General features: G+C 41.5%; 1 protein-coding gene across 5 annotated transcripts in view; it reads left to right on the plus strand.

The window, feature by feature from the left end:
• Window positions 1-201: 201 nt before the first annotated feature.
• The window catches only part of MYO9A (myosin IXA), a 228,476-nt gene continuing 209,028 nt past the window's right edge, over window positions 202-19,649 (plus strand). For all 5 annotated transcript variants that reach the window (XM_055132922.1, XM_055132923.1, XM_055132924.1 and 2 more), the window contains exon 1: window positions 202-625. The gene's annotated coding sequence lies outside the window, so the exon portion shown is untranslated. The remainder of the gene's footprint in view (window positions 626-19,649) is intronic.

The following is a 19,649-nucleotide window of genomic DNA, read 5'->3' on the forward strand; positions in this document are numbered from 1 at the left end:
TAAGGTGAGGAAGAAAAATTGGGGCGGGGCCGCCGGGGGCGGAGCGATGGGCGTGGCCACGCACGCGCACAGGGCACTCCCCGGCGGCGTCACGTGCGGGGGCGGTGTCGGGACTGGGCAGGCGGGCCCGGCCGGGCGGGCGCTCGGGGGTGTGGAGGTAAGTGCGCGCGCGCTGTCTCCTCTGCAGCCCGAGGAGTCGCGCGGGGCGGGGCCGCGTGCGCGGGGTTGGGTGCGCGCGGGCCGGAGCTGGCGAGGGACGCGGCGGCGGTTGGCGGTGGCCGCGCAGGGCTGTCCGGCGCCGGGAGAAGCCTCAGAGGAGGCGACCCGCCGCGCCAGCAGAGGCGGCGACCGCGGTCGAGGCGGCGGTCGGACGCGTGCTGTCTGGGCGGGGTGCGGCCGGGGATGTGCCTGCCCAGGCCGGGCGGAGTCTCGCTGACAGGGCGGGGGATGCGCGGCCGCCGCTCGCCGGGACCCTGAGGCAGCCGGGCCCACCCGCTCGAAACCTTCCGACCCCCCGTGTCTGCGGCCTCTCTTGCCTGCCCGGGCCAGACCCTGGAGCTGAGGGTGGGAGGCGGCTCCCGCCCCGGAGGAGGGGGCCGTGGGGGCCGCCGCGGCGGAGCCCGAGGTAAGACCCGCCCCGGCCGCCCAGCGGCCTGCCCGCCCGGCCCGGCCCACGTCTCACTCTCGCTCCTAGGCTCCTGCGGGGGCCGTCCCGCCTCGCCCCGCCCCGGCGGAGACGCCCGGAGCTCGGTGCTGCCGGGGAGCCTCCCGACACGCGATCGGGGGCCCGCCGGCCCCGGCGCGACCCCACCCCTCTATCTGCCCTTGGCCAGACGCCTTTCCGGCCTCCCAGCGTTGCGGCGGTCCTGTCAGGGGCCCCAGACCCTCGGCTCCCCCGCCCGCACGCCCCCGGTCGCCCGACCGCGTCGCATCCTCCCCGCGAGCCGGCGGGACCCCAGTTCCCCCGAGACGCCGCGACGGCCGCCCCCTCCCGCCGGGATGCCCAGCTCCGACGCCTCCGGCCACCCCCACCCACGTTCCCATCGCACCCCCACACCCTGCTGGCCGCTGGGCCTTTCTCCTTCCTGACGGCCGCGCCGCGCGCCCCGCGCCTACTGTCTCGGGAGATGCGGCGCTCCTGTAGCCGCCTCGCCCCCACACCTGTCGCCTCTCTGGCGCGCTGCCCTGGCTCGAGACCCAGTTCCCGCGCCTCCTCCCGCTCGGGTCTAGGATGGAGACCACTTGGAGGTGGTCTGGGGGCGGGGTGTTTGCGTACCGAGTCCCCGAGGGCCCTGAAGGGGACCCACCAACCATTTTTAGAGGATTTGGACCAAGAGGGTGTGTGTGTGTGTGTGTGTGTGTGTGTGTATACACCTGTGAGGTAGTGCAGACCTATGGAGTGTGTTTGTACGTGTAAGTACCGATCTATAAGAGGGTATGTCTGTATACATGTGAGATTGTGGAGATCTATGGGGTGTGTGTGTGTGTGTGTACGCCAGTGAGGTAGTACAGATTTTTGGAGTGTGTGTACTTGTGTACACCTGTGGAGAGGGAGGGTGTGTCTCTGTCGGTGTGAGGTGCAGATCTATGGAATGTGTGTTTATGTGTGTATATATACACCTGTGATGTAGTACAGATCTATGCAGTGTATGTGAGATATGGATCTGTGGAGAAGGGAGGATGTGTATACCAGTGAGGTAGTACAGATGCATGGAGTGTGTATACGACATGTGTGTACAAATCTATGAAGACAGGATTTGTGTGTGGGCATATATGTATATAATGTGTGTGTGCACGCACTTGCATGTGTGTATACCTGTGGTGAGGGAGGATGGATCTATATGTACGTGTAAGGTATATCTCTATGGAGGGTGTGTGTGTGTGTGTATCTGTGAGGTTACAGTACGGACCTACGGAGTGTTTTTGTGTGTGTGTGTATTGTGTATACATGTGAGGTATAGATCCATGGAGAGGGAGAGTTTAGTGTACAGATGTGAGGTGTACATATGTGAAGTGATACTCCTCTATGGAAAGGAGAGTGTGGGTCTGTATTTGTGAGGTGCAGATCTGTGGAGAGCCAGGGGTATGTCTGGAGAGGGAGGGTGTACAAATTGTTAACTGTTTTTGGTATCGTTTTTGCTTTATTGGCTTGTATATTTTCACATATATTTAGAACTGTGAAGGAATTCAGGGGACTTTTGTTTAATAATTGAGGTAATGTTGATTTATAATCATGTACACTTGATTTGAGTACCAGGTGTACATGATTTGACAGTTGTATACATAGCAGTCTAATCTAAAAATTCTAGTACTTTGTGAACTGTAGCGATAGTACAGCTGGTAGGGTGCTTGCCTTGCTTGGCTAACCCAGGTTTGATCCCTGGCATCCGATAAGGGTACATCCCCTAAGATGTACCAGCAGTAAACCCTAACCACCAAAACAAACAAACAAACAAACAAACAAACAAAAAAACCCTCTGTTTTTGCTTTGTTGCTTTTGAATTTTCTGGAAAAGTAATATAGCTTTCCTTAATCCCCAAAGATTTTACTGTTAATTTAATAATAAATTTCTGTTACTTGATATTATTGTTTTGCTTTTCAAGAAGCAAGTACAGTAATCTTCTAGTGTTCATTTGTGACATTTTCTTTTCCAATCTTTCATTCTGCTGCCCAGTATAGATTCCAGACTCTGTGAAGGCATAATCTGTACCCCTAAGTACATCTCCAATGCTGTGATTATTAATAGTATTCTGAGCAATAGTAACTAATATTGAATAAAAATATTGAAGTTGGACTCTTTATCTGTCAAGAAAAAAACAGTTAAGAGTTAGTTATTCTGGGTTGGAGTGATAGTACAGAAGGTAAGGCACTTGCCTTACGTGCCGTGGACCTGGGTTTGATCCCTGACACTGCATATGGGCTATCAAGCAATGCTGGGAATGACAGAACCAGGAATAATCCTTGAGCATAGTTGGGTTAGGTGTGTGTGGCCCCAAAAGAAAAACAACAAAGTTATTCTAATTGAATGTGCACAATTTTAATGTTGGTGTGGAATAAAACATTTAAATTTAATTTTTTATGGAACTGAGGAAGGGAAAAAAATCACTTAAATTCTAGGTAATGATTAAATCAACCCCCATTCCCAAATTACAGATAATAATTACACGTAAAAGTCAAAGAAGTTCAGAGATTCAAAGAGTTGCAGTAAAAAGTTTCTTTTCTACCTTTTCTCTAAACACCTGTTTTCTGTTTGTAGAGGCAGGTACTATTTTCATCCAACTTTTGTTTTTGCTATATTCTCTTATATGTTATTGTAATATATTATTTTACCCAGTTTATGTTCTAGGATACATAAGCCGGCACATTTAAGTTTTCAAAACACTTCATTGACAAATGCTTGCATTCTGTATATAGCTTCTCCCTGCACTTAATAATAATGTTTAGAGATTATTGAACAGTTAGTTCATACTGGTTGGGTGGTATTACATCTTGCTGGTCGGAAGGTTATTTTCATTGTTAGATTTTACAGACAATGCTGCATGCTATTTTAAATGTATCAGTTATTTAAGTAATTTTTAGGATTTGAAAGCATTTTCTGATGATTCTGATGATTTAATTTTTTTCTCTTTTGCTTTTTGGGTCATACTCAGTGATGCACAGGGGTCACTCCTGGCTCATGCACTCAGGAATTACTCCTGGCGGTGCTCGGGGGACTATATAGGATGCTGGGAATCGAACCTGGGTCGGCCGCGTGCAAGGCAAGCGCCCTACTCGCTGTGCTATCGCTCCAGCTCCAGATTCCGATGATTTCTAATTCTGATTTCTGAAGATTTGAACATCCAAAAAAAGGATGTTACTAGAGTAATTTCTTACTGAACCTCTAAGACATGACTCTTTGATAGCGATTGTGTATATTTGTATATGTATGTGTATATTCCGGGTCACACCTGGCAGTGCTCAGGACTTAATCCTAGTGATAAACTCACGGGTCACTAAAGGTGCCTAGGAGACCATATGCAGCACTGGGTATCGAACTGTGGTTGGCTGGGTACAAGGCAAGCATGAACTATCTCTCTGGTATTTGTTAAGCAAATTAACTGAAAAATTTTAAGTGAAGTACTGAAATAATCAGATTTTCAAAACGTCACTCTGTTGTGTGAGGAGGATAGATAGAGGTGAGGACTAAAATTTAGAGGCGGAGATTATCAGTAGGGTAGCACTGTAGCACTTTTGTCCCGTTGTTCATCAGTTTGCTTGAGTGGGCACCAGTAATGTCTCTTTGTGAGTCTTATTGTTACTGTTTTGGGCATATAGAATACACCACGGGTAGTTTGCCAGGCTCTACTGTGCAAGCGGGATACTCGGTAGCTTGCCGAGAGGGACGGAGGAATCAAACCTGGGTCGGCCTTGTACAAAGCAAATGCCCTACCTACTGTGCTATCGCTTCAGTCTATGAATAGGGTAATCCCAGCAACATATTGATATAGGTATTGGAAATAGATATAATCCGGTAATTTCATTAGGTTTGGGACTAGGGAGGGAGTGCTAGAGGGTAAAATAAAGGCTTTTAGTTTGTTCCTTTCACTGAGTCGGGAATCTGCATGAGGGTGGAGTAGGATTTAAAAGCTTTTTGTGAAGAATGAGAAGTAAAAGGGCTTACTTTATCGTGACATGTTGAGTTTGGGTGAATGTAGTTCTTTTAGATGTAGGTACCTAGTTGTCAGCTGGATTTATGACTTCAGTTTATGAGCAGTTTTGGGGATGGTTCTAACAGATTTGGGGGGCAAAGGGTATATAGATCACAAAAGATGTAGGAAAGAATCCATCTTTTACAGTAACAATATCTAAACTAATAAGTTAGGGTATTTTTTTTCCCCTTTAGCTAAAGTTAGTGGTATGTGGTTCATGAAGGAAATAGAAAAAATTTAGATTTTTAAAAAAGTAAAACCTAATGGGGCCGGAGCAATAGTAGGGCAGGTAGGGTGCTTACCTTGTATGCCACTGACCCAGGCTCAATCCCTGGCTTCCTATATGGTTTCCTAAGCTCACCAGGAGTGATCCTTGAAAGCAGATCCAGGAGTAAGCCCCTGAACACAGCCAGGTGTGGCCCCAAAATCAAAACCAAAACTAAAGAGAGTAAAACCTCAGTTCAAATTATAAGTATAGGTGCTGGAGAGATAATACAGTGGGCAAGGCGCTTGCTTTGCTGACTGGATTCGATTCCGAGCACCATAAAGGGTCCCCTGAGCACCACTGGGTGTGGCTCCCTCCGCCCAAAATATATATGCCTTATCCTTCCTAATAAGTTGAGATGGTTTTACGTAGACGTTTATTTAAATGATGGTAGAGAAATGCAGAGTGCTTGAAAATATAGTTTGTTAAGAATGTAAAACTTTAGTTTGTGTGAAATTTAGTTATGTTTACTTATTTTAGAATAAATATTATTCTAAAAGGAAATTTTGACATTTTTCAAAGATGTAGAATTGGCTATTTATAAGTTTTGAATTTCTGTATAGAGCTCTTGTCTCATCTACTCTCCTGTAAATAGCTTCTAATGGACTTCACTTGGATTCACTTTTTGAAAACACTTTAAGTATCTACAAAATATTCTTCTTTCCCCCAAAAGTAGAGGGAGACAAAACTTCAACATTTCTTTTAACCAGTGGCACCACTACTTTCTCCATGAAGCTCTCAGCAACTTGGGAGTCACTATGACTGTATACCTTATTAGTAAGACTTATCTCTGAGTCCTATACATTCTCCCTCATAGTATTTCAGGTCATATTTTTCATTGCAGTTTATGTTGTCTGTCCTTAATTTTAATGTAATATATCTTCAGTGCTTCTGTAATGCTTTGTAAATGTTTTTATTTTAGGGGGGGGAAGAGGGTGTTGGGCCACACATGTTGGTGCTCAGGGCTTACTCTTGGCTCTATGCTCAGGAATTACTACTGGCTCAGTGCCCAGGAGACCATATGTGGTGCTAGGGAGTAAGTTGGGATCTGCTGCATGCAAGGTGGCAAGTGCCTAACCATCCCCAGCCCTTACTATCCCTGGCCCCTAAATATCATCTTTTTTTTTTTTTCTTTTTTGGGTCACACCCAGCGATGCTCAGGTGTTACTCCTGGCTTTGCATTCAGGAATTACTCCTGGCGGTGCTTGGGGGACCATATGGGATGCCGGGGCTCGAACCCAGGTCGGCCGCGTGCAAGGCAAACGCCTTACCGCTGTGCTATCGCTCCGGCCCCCCTAAATATCATCTTGTCTTTTCCTGTCTCTCTCCTGTTTTATCATATTCTCCAGTTTATTCTCTTATTCACTGCCAGAATAAGAGTTCTAAAGTGCTATTTTTTATCCTTTGGTTAGATTTTTTTAATTGCAAGGAAGAGACTCAAGTTACCTTAAGTAATGGAGTGCTATTGAAAGGAAATGCGCACAAGGGAACCAATCGTAATTTGAACAATCTGGCCTCAAGATTAGGACAAGATTAGGAGTTTAACAAAACCAAAACCAGGAAAAGATATTTCACTCTGATGCTGTACAGTTAACTTGTATTAGATCCTCTTTCAATTTTTTTTTTTTTTTGTCTTATGTGTTCTTACTACCCTATTTCTGTCCCCTATCTTCATCTCAGAGTTTCCACTTATTCCTAATCTGCCTCTTGTGTCACTCCCATTCCAGTGTTTTGCCTCTGGCTCCTCTTTTTCATTTGAGATCTTTTTGCTAACTTCCTTCTTGGGATTTTCTGACTTGGATTCCCAAGAAACAATCTCTTTGGCATAGCTCTTTTTCTTGTGGGCTGTTAGCAAGCCTGTGTACTTGGGTCATGTGGCACACTTGGCCATTTCATGTTGGCTGTGTGTTTTTTTTATATATGTGGGTGTAGGGCAGGATCATAGTAGTGAAAAGCATGGGGCAGTGTACATACCAATTCTTCACAAAATGGGTTGCAAGCATGTTTGATGTTTAAAATACAAATATTAATATCTGTTCAAAAGATCTTCAGCCCTTATTGCTTTTAAGGAGAAAGCTTAAAGTATAATATGGTTTGTATATGACATACTTTATGATTTGACAGTTCCTTTTTTAGGCTTTTTTGCTTATTTCTTTTTCTTAAATTCTTTGAGTCCATTCTTACTGGTATGACTTTTCTCTTGTCTTTGCACTTACTATTTTCCTTCCCTTTTTGCTGAACTAATTTTCTAATTCACCATCAGAACTTAATTCCAGTGTATTTTCAGATTTTCCCTTCATCCAGTTAGGTGGCATTCCTTCTGTAGTGCTCTCTAGTGAAATTGTCTACTTGTTTGTTTTCTTCATTGAACTTTTTGGTATCAGTGCATTTGCTATAAGATGGACTTTAGATTGAAGATTTTTAAAAATAAAAACATATACTAAAAAGTATGTAGGGCTGAAGAGATTTTCAAAGGGCTGAGTTATATGCTTTGCATGTAGGAGGTCTGGATTTAATCTTAACCTTGCACTGCATCGTCCTCTGAGCACTGCTGAAAGTGACCCAGAGCATAGAGCCAGGAGTATCTTCTAGGCTCTGGTGAGTGTAGCCCAAAGAAACAAAAACTTCACAAACAAAGAAAACTAGATAAATGGAGTACAGCTCAGTGAATTTGCACCAAGTAAACACACCAATTTAACTGACACCCACATCAGATACAGAATATTAATACCATCTCAGAAGGTATCTTCTGCCTTCCTCTAGTCATACCAGTTCAAAGAGGACTTCATTTTAAGTGGGAAAACTCTTTAACACAGATTTCTCCAGGTATTTTGTGTGTGTTTTTATTTTATTTATTTATTTTTTATTTTTTATTTTTTTTTCTTTTTGGGTCACACCCAGCAATGCTCAGGGGTTACTCCTGGCTTTGCACTCAGGAATTACTCCTGGCAGTGCTTGGGGGACCATATGGGATGCCGGGGATCGAACCCAGGTCGGCCGCATGCAAGGCAAACGCCCTACCCGCTGTGCTATCGCTCCGGTCCCTTGTGTGTGTTTTTAGATATACAAGAAAACAGATACTGAAATGTTGATTCTGTAGAAAAGATATACAAAATTTATATTATGCTATATTAAGATGAATTTAGTATACTTTTATGCAGTAGACAAATTAATAATCCCTTAGTACTCGTGGAATTTTTGCTTCTGCTTTTTAAAATAAGTTTAATATTTTATCATGGTAGAAAAATGAGAGATCAAAGTATATTTGCTGGAACCAATTTTGTGTGGTGAACACGGTTGATGACAGATACAGTAAACATCTAAAGAACTTTCCAAATGGTATTTGGCTTCTAGGTTTTAATGTGAATTATGTTTCTAGCATTTTTGACCTTGGGGTCAAACAGTGGGCAACTGGAGTGTAATTTTACATATACAGTGAGGAAGCGACTAGCTGTCCTATGGCTTAGACAGCTGACTTGCTAAAAATTGTTCTTTGTTTTACAATTAGCAGTATCTTTTTCTTTTTTAGTTATTTTTCTTAAAACTTAAGATTATATGGTTCTTTTAATATGAAGGTACTCTTTTAAGTTGTTACTTTAGATAGACTTTTCTCTTTATAAGCAATAAATCCATTAAGGTCAATTAAATGCAATGAATATGGACTTTTAAGCTTCAGATTTCCAACAGATCTCATCAGTATTGAGTTTTCATTTATGGGCAAATAACTTTTCTACACTTCAAGACTTCTCTCAAATGGGAGTATTTACCTTTATTATTATAAGAGGTAATAATAATTTATTTATTATTTACACTATGTAAAGCACCTAGCTGATAACGTGCCCCGCCCACGTTTATATCTATTTCCAGCTATTTCTAAGCATCAGATCAGTAATTTAAAGAATTTTATTGTGTGGTATTTAAAGGGTGTAGACAAATTTGTTGCTAATAGAAGTAAATCTTGGACAGTCTTCTAGTTGTCTTTCATATATGGTCAAATTTTTGAATTAAAACAATTTAATCTCAATGAAAAGCTTTTCTTAGTGGCTTAATATGGTTTAGAATGTATTTTGATTATTTGAGGTATCATAACAGTATTCTGTTTGCCAATGACAAACATTCCTTAAATCATTGACAGATTGTAGTACTATTGCTATTTGTAGTGTGTTAAGTATTTGTTTGAAATCCATTTACTTATATTGATTAAATGATAGTGAGCTGGGTAATCAGTTATTTTGTTGTATTTTAACCATTAGAGAAGGTTCTTCAGGTGATGTTTGAATATGAGTGGTTTTTATATTATGTTTTTCCCTTTTGCAACCAAATTTTTAGTTCTCTTCTTGTCTGCTATGTTTTTAAATAATTAAAAATGTAGAAAATATTGAAATGTTGAAAGAATGAGAACAATGTAGTATCTATGCCGTGTAGATTAAAAATGAACAAAATGCTATTCATATTTACTTTATTGATCTGTGCGTATACTGAACCATTTTAAACCATTTGAAAGTTGCAGATATCACACTGATTTCAAGATGCTTCAGCTTATATCTCTCTTTTTGCATGGGTTGGCAGAGCTACTGGTGCATAGGGCTTTCTTCTGGCTTTGCATTCAGGGATCACTCCTGGTGCGACTGGTGGGGACCATATGTGGTGCTGGTAATTGAGCCCTGGTCAGTCACATGCAAGGCAAAAAGCCTTACCAGCTCCAGCATTTTTATATCAAAATTAGCATATTTTGATAATGACACCAGGGTGTCATTGTCAGTACTTAAAAAGATAGCAGTGGTGGGGCTGGAGAGATAGCACAGCGGGTAGGGCATTTGCCTTGCACGCGGCCGACCCGGGTTCAAATCCCAGCATCCCATATGGTCCCCTGAGCATGGCCAGGGGTGATTCCTGAGTGCAGAGCCAGGAGTAACCCCTGTGCATCGCCAGGTGTGACCCAAAAAGCAAAAAAAAAAAAAAAAAAAAAAAAAAAAAAGATAGCAGTGGTTTCCTGTAATTAATGTTGAGGCTATATTTAAATTTTCCGAACTGTGATAAAATATTTTTGTAGCCAGAATTAAGTCAAGATTTTGCATCTCATTTTATTTTTCGAAAATCTAGAACAATTCCTCCACTTTATATTGTAATTTCTTTAACAAGACCAAATCTGCCTCTGTAAAAATGACTTATTTTGAAGAGTTACCTTATTATTTCTTTGTACTGTTGTTTAGCTTGTTCAACTATTCCTTGTATCCTGTAAAGACAAAGTTATATATTAAAAACTGTGGTTAGGGGCTGGGTGATAGTACAAGAAGTAGAGCACATGTATAGCATATGCATGGACCCGAGTTCCATCTCTGGTGTCTCCTGAGCTTGGAACTGCCCCAGTGGGCCTGAATATCAAACTGTTAGGCCTGCACTATTGGCTGAGCATTGTCAGGAGTGGTCCTGGCCTCATAAGCATTGCTGAGAGTTACCCATGTGACTAGATGCACATTTAAAAGTTTTGACAAAAATATTTCATCAGTTTAATGAGGTTTCAGGTGTTTTTTCTTTTTGGGTCACACCCGGCGATGCACAGGGGTTATTCCTGGCTCTGCATTTAGGAATTACTCCTGGTGGTGCTCGGGGGACCGAATGTGATGCTGGGAATCTAACCTGGGTCGACTGTGTGTAAGACAAATGCCCTACATGCTGTGCTATCGCTCCAGCCCCTCAGGTGTTTTTAATGTGTAAGTATTCAATGTAAAAGTCTTTTTTAAAAGTTTTTTGTTTTTTATTTTCTGGAGCTCACCCTGCTGTGCTCATGGTTTATGGTTTACTCCTGGCTCTGTACTCTTGGTGGGCTGGGGATGGGGGGCGAGGGGGACCGGACTGTATGGGGTGTCTGGCCATTAAACCTGGGTCAGTTGTGTGCAAGGCAAGTACCTTACGTGTTGTACAATCTCATCATTCTTTGGTAAAAGTCTATTTTTTTCCCTACGATTAATAAGTAATCTCTGGAGTTGATACTTTCTATCTATAAATAGTTTATCCCTTAATATTAACATTCTTATTTTAGCTTTGAGCAAATCAGTTAATTAAAGTTGTAAAATGGTCATTCTAATTCTGTAATTCTTTTTATAAAAAAAATTAGCCGTCACAAGAACTTTATTATCTAAAAGGGCAGAGTAAAGATTTAGTTCTTTCCATCTATTGGTGAGTTGATAATTCTCCTTAATACTAAAAATTGCAGTTTTGTGTTTTTTTTGTGTGTGTGTGTGTGTGTGTGTTGTCAGGCTTAGGTCCATATATGGCAAGTGTTTACTGCTGAGCCGTATGCCTAGGTTCCATATTTTTAAGAAAAGAAAACTATTATACTTTTAATCTCATTTACATTGAAATTTTGAATTTTTATTTTACCTAAAATAGATTAGAAAATAAACTTCGGGGCTGGAGCGATAGCACAGTGGGTAGGGTGTTTGCCTTGCATGCAGCGACCCGGGTTCATTCCCAGCATCCCATATGGTCCCCTGAGCACAGCCAGGGGTAATTCCTGAGTGCAGAGCCAGGAGTAACCCCTGTGCATCACCAGGTGTGACCCAAAAAAGAAAAAAAACAAACTTCAAAAATTCTTTGAAGTTAAAATTTCTTTGTCTATGATGTTGTCCTGGGCATTTTATCCCACTGAGGATATACTTATTATTGTCATCAGTCATTATTTGAAGCCATTATTTTCTCAGTATAATAGTTACTGATTTGATGTGTTGGATTCACTTATTTTTCATATTAGGTATTTTCCCCCTCTTTTTAAAAAATTGGTGCTGGAGATAAAACCCAGGTCTCTGTTTAAAGCATATGACTTATCACTGTTGTTTTTTTTTTCAAATTAAATTGAATTAGAAGAAACAAGTGAAAAGAGATGTAGAAATTTTGTTTCATGTTCATTTCTTTTTTTTTCTCGGCTTCCTCCTTGCTCTGTAAGAGCAAGTGGCTAATTAATTGCTTCAGCATTTTTTTCTTTCAAAAATAAGATGCATCTTTGTATACTTTTTGCATATACAATTACATGCTATGTACATTTTTCTGTACATTTTCCTTTCCATATAGTATATTCTAGAGTACATATTATGTTGATATGTATATTTTCTATTTTCTTTAAATGTTTTTTTGTTTTTGGGTTACATCTGGTGTTCCTCTCGGCTTGAGGGAATAGATGCAATGCTGAGGATTGGACTATCGTCGACTTTACGCAAAGAAAGTTCCTTACACACTCTTACTATCTCCCAGGCCCTTTTCCTACTTTTAAAATAGTGGCATAAATTTTAAAAATAAAAATATTTAAAATGAAAAAATATATTTTAAAAATACATTAAAATTTAAAAAATATTCTACCATATAGATAGAGCATAGTTAAAATTATTTTAAAAATAAAATAATTACAAACTTTCAGTTTTTATGACTAGACATATATCATTGTATGGATATTTGTATTTAATATTTTGAACTAAGTAGTGTCTTGAATAAATGAAAGATGTTTCTTGCTCAAATAATTGAGGAATTAATTTATTTCAGATAGCCTTATCATCAGAGAGAGAGCTATGTTGTGCTTTGCTCTTGTTAGGAGGATTTCAGAAGTAGATAACTTTTGGGACTTTCTTGCTCTTAAATATTAGCTGATTGATATCAGTACATATTTATCTGCTTATCTGCTTTAATTGTTTTATGGTACTTGAGTTAGAAGGGATAATAAATGATTTACCTGCTTTATCTCTCTGTTTCCTGTCTCCTGGAAGCATTGAAACTAAAATCCTGATGCCCTTGCAGTTTTCACATAAATGTAAGCTCTGTTTTCACTGTTTTTCCCCAACTTCTCCTTAACTTTCTTCTTACTTTTTGCCTTAAATCACTCAAATTACAGGATTCCAAGCATTCATTGGCCGTTTACTTACCATCTAGTAAGTCAGATAAGATGTATACACAAGGTTAAAGAATAAGAGGTCAGTAATACTGAAGGCAGAGGGAAAATCAGTTTTGGGATACAAAGCATATAAGCTTTGGGGCTTGTGAAAGAGAATTGGAAGTTAGGGAATTTAATCACTGAGATCTAAATTACCTTTTACTCCAGTGATTGAAAGGAATTTATTTCATTTAACTTTTTTTTTTTTAAATTTGTGGGCTGGGAATGGAACCCAGGGTGTCTTATATACAGAACATACACTCTTCGACTGAACCTGGCGCTTAAGAAAATATTTGAGCATCAATTCTGAACAACTTGCTTTGGTGCGCAATTTGGAGGATACAAAAAGTTATATATTTTCTAGTAGCTCTTTATGTTTCATTTGTGTATGTGGAGGGGAGGGAATTTGCGGGGTTGTGGCGGTGGTGGAATCCCAGGTTGTGCTCAGGAGCCAGGGGTCCCGCTGTCATTTCTCTGCCAACCAGGATATCAGGTCAATGAAAATATCCCAAGATGCCTTGTTGCTTGGGCCCTGCAGTGGATGTCCTACCCATCCCTAGGGTACTGGGAGCCTTCAGGGCCGCATCCATCTATGCTCAAGGGAGCCAGCCCTCTGGGATTGCTGCACCAAATAAATGATACTCTGGAGGACCATCACCTGGTACAAGGAATCAAGGACAGACTAGGTATGGGTACACCCTAACTGCTATAGTGTCTCCTGTCTCTTTCTTCTTTATTTTAAACACATACTAAATAATAGACATTATAGTTCACTTTATTGTATAAAATAACCTTGTAAAGAATAGGAAGTTATTTATTTTTCTTTTTATTCATACATATAGAAAAGTAAACATGTAGTTTAAAGAAAATTATGAGGGCTGGGAGATAGCACAAAGAACTGGAGACCTGGGTTTAATCCATGCTGGAGTCCTTGTTCAATTCCCAGCACTGCATGGTCCTCTGAGAGGAAAAACCCAAACACCTAGCCTGGTATAGCTCTTAAGTAACAATAGGTCTGATCTCCCTCCACCCCAATACCCTCCAAAAAAAAAAAAAAGGAAAATTATGAGAATATTTATGTTGTCACCACTCAGGCCAACAAATTAAAACTGTTTCCTCCTGACCTCACCTTCCCTTTGCCCTTGTCAGCATATTCATACTCTGTGGAGGTAGCCATTATCCTGATCTTTGTGACTATAATTTTCTTGCTTTACTTCATGATTTAAGAACTAGATTGTATATCCTTAAATAGTACAGTTTAGTTTTCCTTATTTCTAGCATTTTATGTCATTTAAAATGTTCTATTCAGTATTTGTGAAAATAATGAAAGATTATGGTTATTTGAGATAAAGTATCTATTGTATGTTAGTTTATTGTAGTTTTTTGTTGTTGTTTGTTTTGGGGTCATACCAGGTCGTGCTCAGGGTAAACTCACGGCAGATATGCGAAGGTTGTTCCCAGTATGCTAGGGGGGACCGTCGGATGCCAGGGATCAAACCCAGAACTTCTGTATGCAAAACATGCACACCATCAGTTTGAGCTATCTCCCCAGCTCCTCATTCTAATTTTGATGGCCATATGAGTTAGTTTTAATTTCTTGCTTTTTTAAAAAAATTATTGAATGACTGGTGAGATACAAAGCTGTTTATGATTGGGTTTCAATCATACAATGTTCCATCACTCATCCCTCTACCAGTGAACATTTCCTACCACCGATGTCCCGAGTTTCTCTCTCCCCCACCCCCCAGCCTGTTGCCTGTCTCTATGGCAGGTACTTTCTCTCTCTCTCTCTCTCTCTCTCTCTCTCTCTCTCTCTCTCTCTCTCTCTCTCTCTCTCTCTCTCTCCTTCCCCCCCTCTCCCCCCACATTGGGCATTGTGGTTTGCAATACAAAGACTGGGAAGTTATCACGTTTGTTCCTTTACCTACTTTTTAGCATGCAGTTCTTATCCAGAGTCATCATTTTCAACTATCATTGTCATAGTAGTCCCTTCTCTATCCCAACTGTCTTCTCCCCCAGCACTTGAAGCAGATTTCCAACCGTGGACGAGTCCTCCTGGTTCTTGTTTCTATTGTCTGTGGGTATTAGTCTCATACTATGTTTTTTATATCCCACAAATGAATGCATTCTATGTTTATCCCTCTACTTCTGACTCATTTCACTCAGCATGATACTCTCCACGTCCATTTATTTATAAGTGAGCTTCATGATTTCATTTTTCCTAATAGCTGCATAGTACTTCGTTGTGTAGAAGTACTATAGTTTCTTTAACCAGTTGTCTGTTCTTGGGCACTTGGTTGCTTCTGGATTCTGACTATTGTGAATAGTGCTACAATAAATATAGAAGTGCAGATGGCATTTCTACTGTGTGCTTTTGCGCCCCTGGGGTATACTCCCAAAAGTGGTATTGCTGGGTTGTATGGAAGCTCAATATCTAACTTTCTTTTTCTTTTTGGGTCACACCTGGCAATGCACAGGGGTTACTCCTGGCTTTGCACTCAGGAATTACTCCTGGCGGTGCTCAGGGACCATATGGGATGCTGGGAATTGAACTTGGGTTGGCCGCGTGCAAGGCAAATGCCCTACCTGCTGTGCTATTCGCTCCAGCCCCTCAATATCTAACTTTTTGAGGAATGCTTACATTGTTTTCCAAAAGGGCTCGACCAGTCATCATTCCCACCAAGGATGGAGAGTCCCTTCTCCCCACATCCATGCTAGCACTGGTTGCTTTTGTTCTTTTTGATGTGTGCCGGTCACTGTGGTGTGAGATAATATCTCATTGTTGTTTTGATTTGCATTTCCCTGATGATTAGCATTGTAGAGCATTTTTTTTTCATGTGTCTTTTGGCCATTTGTATTTTTTCTTTGAGGAAGTCCCCCCCCCCCGTTTTTATTGATAGTAAGGTACAGTAACATCTTTGAGGAAATTTCTCTTCATTTCTTTTCTCCATTTTTTTTTTATGGGGTTGGGCTTTTTAATTTTCTTGTAAAGTTCTGCCAGTGCTTTATATATCTTGGATAGTAACCTATTATGAGTTGGGTATTGGGTAAATAATTTTTCCCAGTCTGAGGGCTGTTTTTGTATCTTGGTCACTCTCTCTATTGAGGTACAGAAGCTTGTTAGTTTAATGTAGTCCCATTGGTTTATCTTTGCCTTCACTTGCTTGGTCAGTGGTGTTTCATCTTTGAGGATGCCTTTACCTTCAATCTCATGGAGGGTTCTACCCACATTTTCCTCCATGTACCTTGTACATGAATTCAGGTTTGATATTGAGATCTTTAATCTATTTTGCTTTGACTTTTGTGCCTGGAGTTAGAGGTCTGAGGTGTTTTTATTTATTTTGCATGTAGCTGCCCAGTTTTCCTAGCTACATTCGGTGAAGAGGCTTTCCTTTCTCCATTTCATATTTCTTGCTCCTTTATCAAAGATTAGGTGATCATATAGTCATATATTTGAGGGTCTGTGTCAGGATATTCAACTCTGTTCCAATGATCTGTGGGTCTATTTTTATTCTAATACCATGATATTTTAATTATTACTGCTTTGTAGTACAGTTTGAAGTTGGGGACGGTGATGTTTCCTATTTGCTTTTTCTCAAGGATTGCAACAGTTGTTTGTGAGGAATTATTGTTCCATTTGAATTTCAGGAGTGTCAGTTTCTTTGAAAAAATATCATGGGTATCCTTATAGGGACCGAATGGAATCTGTTTAATGCCTTGGGGAGTATTCCCATTTTGATATTAATTCTCCAAATCCTTGTGCAGGGGATGTGTTTCCATTTTCTTGTTTCTTCTCTTATTTCTCTCTCTCTCTCTCTCTGTCTTTTATTGAATCACAGTGAGAACAGTTACAGGGCTTTCAGGATCAAGTCTCAGTCATACAATGATCAAACACCCATATCTTCACCAGTGTACATGTTCCACCACCAAGAACCCCAGCATACTCCCCCTTCCGCTCCCCCCCTGCCTGTGTGGCACGTGATTTTCACTTTACTCTCTCTTTACTTTGATTACATTCAATTTTTGACAGAAACCTATTGTCATTATTTGGAGTTTGCCCCCCAACAATCAGAACTGTTGAGATGACATCATTTTGTAAGTGTAAGCGGCTGCGCAGTTTGGAGAAATAGTCCCAGTCCCACATACCGGAGCCATGTTAGTAGAATCTCAGTGTCGCAGGGACTCCATCTGGAGAAGGCGGGGTGGCTGCACCTTCTCCGTCTGGCACCCCAGTGTTGTTGGCGTGGTCTGGGGTTCAGGGCATGTTATTTCACCCCTTTGTTGTCTGTTGAGCTACAGGATTTCTCAGTTGTAGTTGAGTTTATCAATTTAGGGTCAGGATTTATGAATTCTTTTTTCATTTTTGGGCAACAATTGCAGTGCTCCAGGCTATTCTTGGGCTCTCTGCTCAGGGTTACTCCTGTCATGCCTTGGGAACCAGTATAGTGTGCCAGGAATTGAACCTGAGTTGTCTGAGTGCAAGGCAATCATACTACTCACTATACTGTTTGTTTATTCAGTATCTGAATTTTTCTTAATTGAATCGCTGTGAGATAAACAGTCATACTATGTTCCAACACCCATCCCTTCACCAGTGTGCATTTCCCACCACCAATGTCCCCAGTTTCCCTCCCACCATCCCCCAACACTTCCCCCATTGCCCCCCCCCTCACTCCAGCTTGCTTCTATGGCAGACATTTTTCTTTTATTTCTCTCCTTCTGTGCATTATGGTTTGCAGTACAGATATTAAACGATCATATGTTTGTGCAGGGAGTTTAGTATTTTTATCAGGAAGGTACAACTGGAGTAGCCTTTTTAACTGGCTGGCAGCTTTGGGCTGTCAACATGACTGCCAGTGCTCCCAGAAGTAGATGGAGGTGGGGATGGTAGCCTGTCCTGATTCTGAGAAAGCCTGGAGATTTCAGTTATAAAACCTGCATATTCAAATTTTCAGCAGGCTAATTTTTTGGGGAGGTCTGTCTCGAGACATTGGAGTCAGGCTGGGGATAAGCTGGTGATTTTGGATTGTGGGAGCAAGCGGCTGCCAGGACTCTATTTGGGTGGGCACTGTGCTAACCTGCCCTATTCTGATGTACCCCAGGTTATTCAGCCATGCTCAGGTCTAAGATTTACTGTGGCTTTTGATCTCTTTCAATATTTGTGGGGCTGGAGCAAGATCTATAGAAGAGTTTACATGGTGGTGCTGGAGTTGGTTTGTGGGGTTGACTGCCAGGGCTTCTGGGACTATAGGGAAGTAGGGGGAAGTACCCATTATGATTCAGAGAAAGCCTGGAGATTTCAGTCACAAAACCTGTGTACTCAGATTTTCTGCAGGTTACTTTCTCGTTGAGGTCAGTCTCAAGATGGTGTGGTCCATCTGGGGATCCTGGGTGCCCCCTCAGCTCTGGGATCCACATTCCACAGTGGTGCCAGTGTGGACCTGGAGAATGCTAGTCATTCAGAAATTCTGCAACTGCAGTGGCCCACGGCCTATGGCCCATGGTGCCGAGAGCTATAGTAGCTCTGTCAGCTATCCTGCCAGCGAGCCTATATTCACGGATCCCACTTTGGGAAGCACTCTTTTGGAGATAGAACATTTAAAGGGCACTTACTTCCATTCATGCAGAAATTTTATGATCCTCGGCGAGCTTTTCAGAGCGCTATGAGCAGCTGCTACTCTGTTGGCTCTGGCACCTGCTGCCCCACTGCTACCATCTTGTGAATCTCTCTGAAGTTTTTAATTAAATATTTTAAAATAACATTTTAACTTAAACATTGCTTTTTTTCAGGGCTGGGGGGGATGAGACACCCCGAGTTTCTCAGGTGTTAATCCTGACTGTGTGCAGGTGTTTCTTCTAGTGGTTCTTTGGGGACCATTATTGTAAAAGCATGTACTCAGTCTGTTGAGCTCTCTCTCTGACTGTCCACACCTGATAGTGCATAGGGGATATACCTGGTTTTGTGTTTGGGGGGGTCCCTTCTTTTGGTACTTGAGTGAACATGTGGTGCTGGGGATCAAACCGGTAGAAGCTCCATGTAGTGAAAAAAGATGGCACAAAACTTACTGACAATAATCTCTCTTGATGTCAATGGGCTAAACTTGCCTATAGAAGCTGAATGGATCAGGAATGAAAACCTGCCTGTTTGCTGCCTACATGAAACACCTAAATTCAGAGGATAAACACAGATTCAGCGTGAAGGGATGGAAAACAATCATACAAAGGCAATGGCAGTCAAAAATAAAAACTGGGACATCTATACTGTTTTTTTTTCTTTTTGGTTAACCTGGCAATGCACAGGGATTACTCCTGGCTTTGCACTTAGGAATTACTCCTGGCAGTGCTTAGCGGACTATATGAAATGCTGGGAATCAAACCTGGGTCGGTTGTGTGCAAGGCAAATGCCCTTCCTGCTGTACTATTGCTCCAACCCCTGAGATATTTATGCTTATATAAATCCAAATATCATTCAACATAAAGTAACTAGAGACAGTGATGGACACCACTTATGGGTTAAGGAAACAGTAGATCAAGAAATACTAACTTTGATCAACATTTATGCACCCAAAAAGACCCTGCTTCTCACAAACCTAAAGAAACATATTTATGATCTATTCCCCCAAGCACTGCTAGGCGTTCTGAGTGCAGAGATGAGAGGAAGTCCTATATACCATTGGATGTGGCCCTCAAACAAATATTTTAAGATAATTTTTATAGGGACAGCCAAAATCCTTGGATTCAGAACGCAAAATTAAAAAGAGGAGGAAAGTGGAGA

Source organism: Sorex araneus, chromosome 3 (assembly GCF_027595985.1).
Source record: "Sorex araneus isolate mSorAra2 chromosome 3, mSorAra2.pri, whole genome shotgun sequence".
Classification (NCBI taxonomy): domain Eukaryota; kingdom Metazoa; phylum Chordata; class Mammalia; order Eulipotyphla; family Soricidae; genus Sorex; species Sorex araneus.